The following is an 8,972-nucleotide window of genomic DNA, read 5'->3' as shown; positions in this document are numbered from 1 at the left end:
CAGTGGCCAGGCGCGGGTCTAGAAGCCACGCCGGGGACCCCGGGGCACCTCTGGTTCTTCCGCACGCATTCGCAGGGGGAGGGGTAGATGCTCTGGTTCTGTTCAAGTCACTAGAGGCTTGGAGTATATGCTGTCACCTGGCTTGCTCCATTCATTTAAATGTTATGGGTTCATGAGTGAATGCACATACATATTTTTTCTAAATATATTTTTGTTGATTTCAGAGAGGGAGAGGGGGAGAGAGAGAAACATCGATGATGGGAATCACGGATCGGCTGCCTCCTGCGTGCGCCACACCGGGGATGAGCCCGCAACCCGAGCCTGTGCCCTGACCGGGAATTAAACCGTGACTTCCCGGTTCTTAGGTTGACATTCAACCACTGAACCACACCGGCCGGTCAGAATGCACATATATTTTGATAACCAAACCCACAGGAGTGCTAACTTTACTGTTGTATTCGTATGCTCCCACTAAACTGGGGCTCTTCGCCGCAATGACTAGGTGTCATTGTTTCCTCAGCTCTTAGCACAATGTTTGTTGGGCAGATGTGTTTTTTGAATGAATGAATGACGTTATTTTTGACTTTTCCATCCATATACTTATGCTTTTTCTCATCTCCAAGCACCCTCTCTTATATATCTTAATTGACTGTCACTGGCTAAAATAGCTAAAACTCTGATCTAGTCTTTGACTATGATGGTCAGTAGTGTTGAAATGAGTACTAGAACTATGGAAGTCACCTAAGGTTTTTCTGCAAAGTTCAGCATAATCCGCTTTATGATGGAATATTTTTATAGAGACATTCTGTATCTATACAAACATATGTATATAAATATCAGTATTAAAAAAATAGAAGTGTGTCCTGGCTGTTGTGGCGCAGTTGAGCGTCTTCTCGTGCACCAAAAGGCCCCAGCCGCCCTATCCAGTTTGGCTCAGTGGCTAGAAGCAGCCGTGGGCAAACTACGGCCCGCGGGCCGGATCCGGCCCATTTGAAATGAATAAAACTAAAAAAAAAAAAAAGACCGTACCCTTTTATGTAATGATGTTTACTTTGAATTTATATTAGTTCACACAAACACTCCATCCATGCTTTTGTTCCGGCCCTCCGGTCCAGTTTAAGAACCCACTGTGGCCCTCGAGTCAAAAAGTTTGCCCACCCCTGGAGAGTGTTAGGTAAGGGCACTCACGTACCGGTTGCTGCTTGGGGGAGCATGCAGGAGGCAACCCATCAGTGTGTCTCTGTCTCTTCCCCTCCTTTCCACTCTCTCTAAAAATCAATAGTAAAATATCCTCAGGTGAGGATTAACAAGCAAACAAACAAACACAAAAGGCTGCCAGTTAGATTCCTGGTCAGGGCATATGGGTGGGCTTGATCCCCAGTGGGGGGCAGGCAGGAGGCAGTCCATCTACGTTTCCCCTCCCTTAAGCCAATAAAAACATAATTTAAAAAAAGAAGTGGAACATACTGTACACATTGTTCTGTTCCTTTTATTTTTTAAATTTAGTATATCTTGGAGATCATTCCATGTCAATAAGTATAGAATTGTTTCATGTTTTAAATGGTTAAAATAGAATTTCATTCTTTGCATGTAACCATAATTTATGAAAAGTAAGATTTAATGAACATTATCATAATGACATATAAGATCTACTGAGTGTCTATTCTGTGTCATGCAATAAGCGGAGTGCTTTTTACATACATTATCTCATCTAATTCTTATTATCCTCAATTTGGGGTTGATGAATCCAAGGTTGCAAAAGTTATAAGGCTAATTAAATGACAACTTGTGGGTTCAAGTAAAGGCTATATAGTAAAGGCTATACTTGGACTTTCATTTGACCCTAAAGGCTATGCTATTATCCTGTACTCATATTACCTCCTATAATGAAAATTTAACTGAGTGTGGAGATTTTATGAAAATGCAGTTATGAAGATGTTCCCGTCCCCTTTTTAAACCAAAGGAAAATTTAAGTTGAAATGTTATTTAGTATTTATACTCTCACTTACAATTTTTCCATGCATTTTTCAATTATTTTGGTTATTTACTGTTTGTTTTATCTACATTTTTTTCATCTTTTCAAGTCTACTATTGACTACAGTGTAATGTGAGGGGAGCATTGCTTTAAAGTTAAAACAAGGACATAGATAAAGGAAAAGAAAGAGGGAAAAGAAAGAGCATGGTTTTTATGCCTCATCTCAGCTTTAATGCCAGCTGTGGCTCCAAGCCATGTTGGAAACTGGAACTATAAACACTTTAAGGGTCCTAAAATGCTCTTCATCCAAATCACCTACTTGATTGCCTAACTTTAAACTTTGTAGGAAATAATAGCATTATGAATTCCATTTTGGGATGTGTGTATTTCCATTACTAAGATTATTAAAAATTTGAAAGTGAAATTCCTAATTATATAATTTAAATATATATGCTTAATTTTGATTTCACTATCTGTTTTCTTTTAGGTCTAAATGTATCTCCATTTAATGTAACAGTTATTCAACCTCCAGGTAGTTAAGGAGAAGCATTTATTAGGGATTAGAGTAGCCATAGTGTGGGTATTAAATGCTGAAAAATTGCTAATTCAATTGAAGCCTGGTATTAAGTGTGTGTCTGTGAGAAAGTGAATGAAATTTAGTTCCAGCCCTTGAATAGCTCATAGTCTTGGAAGGGAGATGCAATTACAATAGTTAACATTTATTGAGCCCTTTCTTTGTTCCAGGCAGTCTGCTAGCAGTTTCTTTCTCTCATATTTTAATCTTCATAAAAACTAGATATATAAAATTATCTCTATTTCATAAATGAATAATCAGGTATGGCTACCCAACTGGGATTTGAACCCAGGCATTCTTGCTTCAGAATCACAAACTTAACCACTATTAGCTTCTTACCATAACAATGAGTAATAATAACAGCATGAGCTAGGCTCACCTGAAGTGTTGTAGGACTACAGAGAAAGCAGCTCTGCTTGTAGCTGGGAGGGTTTCTTAAGCAAAAGCTCAGTGGGATGCTGTTGGAGTTTTCTTAAGAAATGAGGTGATCAGATCGGTTTTAGCATGATTAGTCTTGTGGCAGCCTGAAAAACAGATCAGGATGTGGCTGGGGGAATACTGGAAGCTGGGTGATGATTTAAGGAAGCTGTAGTAGTACAGGGGAGAGCCGTATAGGGCAGTGATGGCGAACTTTTGAGCTCGGCGTGTCAGCATTTTGAAAAACCCTAACTTAACTCTGGTGCCGTGTCACATATAGAAATTTTTTGATATTTGCAACCATAGTAAAACAAAGACTTATATTTTTTGATATTTATTTTATATATTTAAATGCCATTTAACAAAGAAAAATCAACCAAAAAAATGAGTTTGCGTGTCACCTCTGACACGCGTGTCATAGGTTCGCCATCACTGGTATAGGGTCTGAATTACTGCCTTGGTGAAGATGGAGATCAGGGCAGCAAGGGGAGAATTCGGAGACACTGCTTTGGTAGAATTGACAGACTTTGGGGGAAACAAGGAAAGACAGGAATTAAGATCAACTTAGGTTTCCTAGTTTGGGTAATTTAATGGCATTGCCATCTATCTGTCAAGGAAAACAAAACAAACAAAAAGTAAGGCCAGAGGCATTTTAGGGGGGAGATCCCATTTTGAATTTGTTAAATTTGAGGTGTTTATGATGATTGCAGGTAAATAAGTCTAATTAGTTCTAGGAAATGTGGATAGCTTAGATTTAAAAAAGGAAATTTGAGATGTTGAGAGCCATGAGAATGGAAGAACTAGCCTGGGAATATTTGTAGAGTGAAAGGAGAAAAGGCAGAGGAGGAGTCCTTGTGAAAACGGACATGAGCAGAAGAATGTGACCTTGTCGAAGAGCAGTTAGGTCATAGGAAAACTGGGAAAGAAGCCAAGGAGGAAAATGTTCCTAGGTTTTCTGAAACTGGAAATTAGCATATCTGAAATTCTATTTTATTTAAGCTAGTCTTAGAATTTAAGTTTACTTCATAGAGGCAAGATAATATGAGAGTCACATCTTGTGATTTGTTATTATTATAGTGTCCTGTATCTCAATGTTATATTTTTAGATGTCTCTATTAAATGATGATTCATATTTACCTTTAGCTCCACAATCTCTTCTTTAGTACATGGACATAGCTGATTTCGATTAAGTATTAATATGAGTAGAACTAACCCCATCTCAGCCATGTGGGTTGGTATAATTTATTCATAGTATAGATTAGTGGTTTAGAAAATGGGCTTTGGATGTTTATTACCCAATAAGATGAAGACCCTTATGTGAAACTTCATGTTTCTTGGATCTCCATTAACATTTATTATTATACTAGAGGCCCGGTGCACGAATTTGTGCACGGGTGGGGTCCCTTGGCCTGGCCAGTGATGAGAGTTGATAGGGGCGATTAGTGCCGGCTGGCTGGGGGTGGTGGGGGAGGGGAGACTGCAGGAGGTTGGCCAGGAGGTTGGCTGTGGGACCGCACTTACCACCAGGGGGCAGCTCCTGCATTGAGCATCTGTCCTGGTCGTCAGTGTGCGTCATAGCATCACTTAGGCTTTTATATATATAGATTATAAAAGATTGTTCATGCCTAACTTCATGAGACTCACTTCATGATAACAGTTTCCTTCAATTAATTTTTTAAAAAGCATAGCACAACTTTTATAAGCATAGCTAGTGCCCTAGATGTAGTTCTGGGGTGGAGGGGGGGCAGATGAAATAGGGTGTGTCTAAGAGTAGAAGTGATAGAAAGGAACTTTAAAAGTCCAGAAATGGATTATTGATATACTATAGATTATCATTGCTTCATACCTCAAGAGCTTTATTCTCTTTAAGTAAATGATGAATATAAATGGAGTATAACTATTTTGGATTTGTCTTTTCACAAACAGTCCCACAGAAATAATGGATGTCAAGGGTCTAGAACAGCCGTGGGCAAACTACGGCCCGCTTGAAATGAATAAAACTAAAAAAAAAAAAGACCGTACCCTTTTATGTAATGATGTTTACTTTGAATTTATATTAGTTCACACAAACACTCCATCCATGCTTTTGTTCCGGCCCTCCGGTCCAGTTTAAGAACCCATTGTGGCCCTCGAGTCAAAAAGTTTGCCCACCCCTGGTCTAGAAACTGGTAGTTCAGCCTTTGCTCCCAGTGAAGTAAGATGCTCTATAAATTCTCTGATGAAAGGTCATCTAGCCTCAGTTTGAACATATCTAACACTTTTTTTCCTAGGTCACTCATATTTTCTCTGGCCTGTGACTAAGATTTGTTTCAGTTTCTCTCTTCAGAGCCTTTTGAATGTGTCTGTTCCTGCTGTGTTTTGTCTTTCTGGCCTAATGTCCTCTATTGAGGTCCCTTTTCTACACCGGAGGTATCTGATACTTTAATCTCCAGGATCTTTTTTTTTACCTCTTTCATTGTCCTGATTGTCCCTTCTTATTTCTTCTCTCCATCCAGCTTATCCCAGAAGTTACTTTTTCAATATATTATCTATCCATATTTTTGGCTAGGTGCAGTAGTTCTCAACAATTTTTAGTTCCTTCTTAGTTTCATGATGCAATTTATATCTTAAATGTAATTCCTATAAGACTCCATTTTAAAATTCTCATTTATATATGTGTGAAGGTATAAAATTTAAAATAAATGAACATAACATAGATGTTACTTTTCTTTATCTTTTGAAGGAAAATAGACCCTGTAGATCTTATTATTAAATAGTGTATGGACAGGATGAATGTTAAGGAGTTACTCAGTATGCCTGTAATTATTTCAGAATAGCTTTATTCAGATATGTTTTACTGATTTGTTATCATGAAATTTAAAGTACAATTTTTTTTCTTTTGTAAAATTATACATATTGTCACTTTTAAGATTAACTAGCTCCTAAAGGGGGAAAAAAAAAACCCAGCAAGCATTTAGTTTTAATTTTCATAATTTTTCTTTGTAACACAAAAGCAGTCTTTTAGCCTAAGTGCCCATCAGCAGATGAATGGATTAGAAAACTGTGGTACATCTACACAATGGAATACTATGCTGCTGTAAAAAAGAAGGAATTCTTACCATTTGCAACAGCATGGATGGAACTGGAGAGCATTATGCTAAGTGAAATAAGCCAGTCAATGAAAGAAAAATACCACATGATCTCACTCATTCATGGATAATAAAGACCATTACAAACTTTTGAACAATAATAGATACAGAGGCAGAGCTGCCTCAAACTGATTGTCAAACTGCAGCGGGAAGGCCAGAGAGGGTTGGGGGGCAGAAGGGAGGGGAGTAAGAGATCAACCGAAGGACTTGTATGCATGCATATAAGCATAACTAATGGACATAAGACACTGGGGGGTAAGGGAGGGCAGGGAAAAGGAGACATATATAATACTCTTTGTAATACTTTAAGCAATAAAACAATTTTAAAAAAAGATAAAAAAGAAAAAAGGAATACAATTAGCCAATAAAGAGCTAGAAAGAAAAAAAAAAAGCAGTCTTTTAAAAGCTCCTAAATCAGCCTTTTATAAATAAGGCACATCATCTTGTGATGCACTCCTTGATGCTGGCTTATGTTGTTTTTCTAAAGAAAGAGTTTATGGCCCTGGCTGGTGTGGCTAAGTGGTTGAGCATTGACCTATGAACAAGGAGGTCCCGGTTTGATTCCTGGTGCGGGTTGCGGGCTCCATCTGCAGGGGGGTGGGGGGATGTGTAGGAGGCAGCCAATCAATGATTCTCTCTCATCATTGATGTTTCTATCTCTTTCTCCCTTTCTCTTACTCTCTGAAATAAATACAAAAATATATACATTAAAAAAAAGAAAGAGTTTTATGAAAATTTGATTTTCTTCTATTCTGCACTTTGTTTTTTCATCACTGAGTCAAACATAGGTCTTGTTTTATTTTTTATTTTTATTGATTTCAGAGAGAAAGGGAGAGGCGAGAGAGATAGAAACACCAATGATGAGAGAGAATCATTGAACGGCTGTCTCCTGCATGCCCCCCACTGGGAATTGAGCCTGCAACCCAGGCATGTACCCTTGACTCGAATTGAACCCAGGATCCTCTAGTCCACAGGCTGACGCTCTATCCACTGAGCCAAACCAGCCAGGGCCAAACATAGGTTTTTAATGTCACTGGTAAGTCTGCCTTTTTGGGTCATTGTTGACCATTGCAGTTTTCAAAAAAGCAGCTGAAACTTTATTTTTGGGTATGATTGTTGGGGTCCAGCCCTAGTAGGTCCAGGGGTTCTCAAAGGTGTGGATGGAGTCGGCGAAGAAGAAATGACACGGAGACAGCGTTCAGGTGATCAGCATAGGCAGGTTCTCTTTTTATTGTCCTGTTACATCTGTATTTATACCATTTGATCCTATAAGCATGCCTCTATAATCACATCATGGTATGTTTTGGGTCCTCCTTTGACCTTCTACAGTTCCTTGTTTCATGTCCATAGTTTCTTAACTGACCTTTGCCAAAAATCATCTCCATCTAGTTCTGTTGATTTTAATCCTATCCATTCTATTCCAAAGGTTAGGGCTAGTTTGTTATCTCCATTCCAAGGTCACTACTCTACTGTTCTGTTTAGCTACAAGGAAGTAACTGAAGGAGATTATCCTAAGTAAAGATTATGTAGCTTAAGGGTGATTGTTCGTAGTTAAGGTGATTAACTACCTGCCTGGCACTTGGTTAAGGGGTTTTACTGATTTATTTTCTTCCTTAGTCCTGTTAATCCCTAACTCCAGGGAAAAATCCCCACCTGGGGAAACAACCTTTCTCGGGGAGGTGGCCCTGGTTAGAACACATAGCTCTAAGAAGGGGAGCAAACATATTAAGAACAGTATGCCAGGTCCCTTGAAACATATGCTGTGCAGATGTTTCTTCCCTGCAGCGACTGTGTCAAGCAGCAAGGATGGACCGGCTTCCAGCATATGATTAGACATAAGAGAGCATACATAGGCTGCTTATGACCTTAGCATGGGCTTCTGTTATTGTAGGGGGACATTTCTGGTCAGTGGCCACTGTTTACAGTTTGTTAAAATCTGCACATGTACAAGTAACTCATGAGGAATTGTGAACACAGTATTTGAAAGGATGTTTAATAAATATGCATTAAAATCTAATTATAGTAATGAAGTTTACAGCTGAAATTTTAATCCAGCCCTTTAGAAATATTAAATGTGCTTTTCCTGATTGTGCATTTTTCTCACAGCAGTTGGGTAAACATTTTAAACTGGAAATCTCGGTTTCTTATATAGTTTTGATTTCATTTAACTGAACGTGTTCTTTTTGGCAACAATCTTATTTCTTTTTGTGAAGACGTGAAATTCCTTTTATTCCATAACTGTTACTTTGAAGAATTTGGATCAGTTTTATTTTAGAACTGGTAAACATATGGGATATCTAATCTAATAAAAGAGAAACATGCAAATTGACCGTACCTTTGCTATGCCCCAAGCCACACCCACCAGCCAATCAGAGCGATTATATGCAAATTAACCCAACCAAGATGGCGGCCAGCAACCATGGAGCTGGAGCAAACAGGAGGCTTGGTTGTCCGGGCAATGGAGGAAGCCAAGCTTCCTGCCTACCGCGGCCGGCTCTGGCCTCCGCTGAAGGCAACAATGTTTCAATTATAGAAACTAAATCAATCCCAGATACCTGCTTCCAGCCAGCCTGCAAACAGCCATCAGCCTTTCACCCAGGATGGCCACACCCTCATGAGGTGAGGGTCCCTGCTGGGGGGCTTGGCCAGCCTGAAAACGGCCCTTATCCCCTCACCCAGGCTGGCCAGGCACCCCAGCGGGACCCCCACCCTGATTTGGGACACCCTTCAGGGCAAACCAGCTGGCCCCCACCCATGCACCAGGTCTCTATCCTATATAATAAAAGGGTAATATGCAAATTGACCCTAACAGCAGAACAACTGGGAATGACTGGTCACTATGACACACACTGACCACCAGGGGGCAGACGCTCAATGC

At 39.5% G+C, this 8,972-nt stretch overlaps 1 protein-coding gene across 2 annotated transcripts in view; it reads left to right on the top strand.

Moving 5' to 3' along the window:
• The window catches only part of LACE1 (lactation elevated 1), a 157,689-nt gene that overhangs the window by 650 nt on the left and 148,067 nt on the right, over window positions 1–8,972 (top strand). The window contains exon 1 of one of the 2 annotated variants that reach the window (XM_014531357.1): window positions 7,000–7,021. The exons of the other annotated variant lie outside the window; for it this stretch is intronic. The gene's annotated coding sequence lies outside the window, so the exon portion shown is untranslated. Of the gene's footprint in view, window positions 1–6,999; window positions 7,022–8,972 lie in introns of those variants that run through there. 2 annotated transcript variants of the gene reach the window in all.

This window comes from Myotis brandtii, unplaced genomic scaffold (assembly GCF_000412655.1).
Source record: "Myotis brandtii unplaced genomic scaffold, ASM41265v1 scaffold8, whole genome shotgun sequence".
In the NCBI taxonomy this organism is placed as follows: domain Eukaryota; kingdom Metazoa; phylum Chordata; class Mammalia; order Chiroptera; family Vespertilionidae; genus Myotis; species Myotis brandtii.
The sequence above is the reverse complement of the archived record's forward strand: the minus strand, read 5'-3'. Positions and strand labels throughout refer to the sequence as shown.